General features: G+C 64.6%; 1 protein-coding gene across 1 annotated transcript in view; it reads right to left on the bottom strand.

The window, feature by feature from the left end:
* Positions 1–582, bottom strand: part of CDK9 (cyclin-dependent kinase 9) — a 10,972-nt gene that overhangs the window by 9,756 nt on the left and 634 nt on the right. The window lies entirely within an intron of this gene.

Genomic DNA, 582 nt, shown 5'->3' with positions numbered 1-582 from the left:
GGCGCCGGAGGGGGGCCGGTCCCTCTGCTCCCCCGGGACCCCTCCACTTGCAAAACCCATGGCCCTGTCCCAGCTGGGATTTTCCTTTGTGGCGGAGAGCAGGGAGATGGGGAAAGTCCCCGGCATTGCCTTTTCCACCCTGGCAGTGGAGGATGCTCGGACCCGAAGGGGATGTATAACCCAAAGCAATTTTGCTAAAGGCAAAATGGGACCATGCCCAGGCCTCAAGGCTTCCACCATGCAGAAGGGCTTTTGGGCTGCTGCAGCCCCTTGCATGGCCCTTTGCCCCGTCCGGCTGCGGGGATGCCCTGTAGAGCCCATTGATGGTGGCAGGAGGTCAGGGTCCAACAGCCGAGCGGCCCCCGGACACCCGGTTTCTCACACAGCACCGCCGCAGCGTGCCGCTTCCTGCCTCGGCAAACTTGCCGTGCCTGGAGGGGAAGAGGCTTTGCAGAGCCCCGTGGCGGTGTAAACATTGCAAAACCCCCGGAGGCACCCAGAGCACCAGGAATCCGGCAGTGAAACGCCGCCCTGCAGAGCTGCAGCCAACGCCCACTTCGCCCTGCGTGCCGCCGCCCTCGG

This window comes from Pygoscelis adeliae, unplaced genomic scaffold (assembly GCF_000699105.1).
Source record: "Pygoscelis adeliae isolate BGI_AS28 unplaced genomic scaffold, ASM69910v1 Scaffold114, whole genome shotgun sequence".
Lineage (NCBI taxonomy): Eukaryota > Metazoa > Chordata > Aves > Sphenisciformes > Spheniscidae > Pygoscelis > Pygoscelis adeliae.
This window is presented reverse-complemented; position numbering and strand designations above follow the sequence as displayed.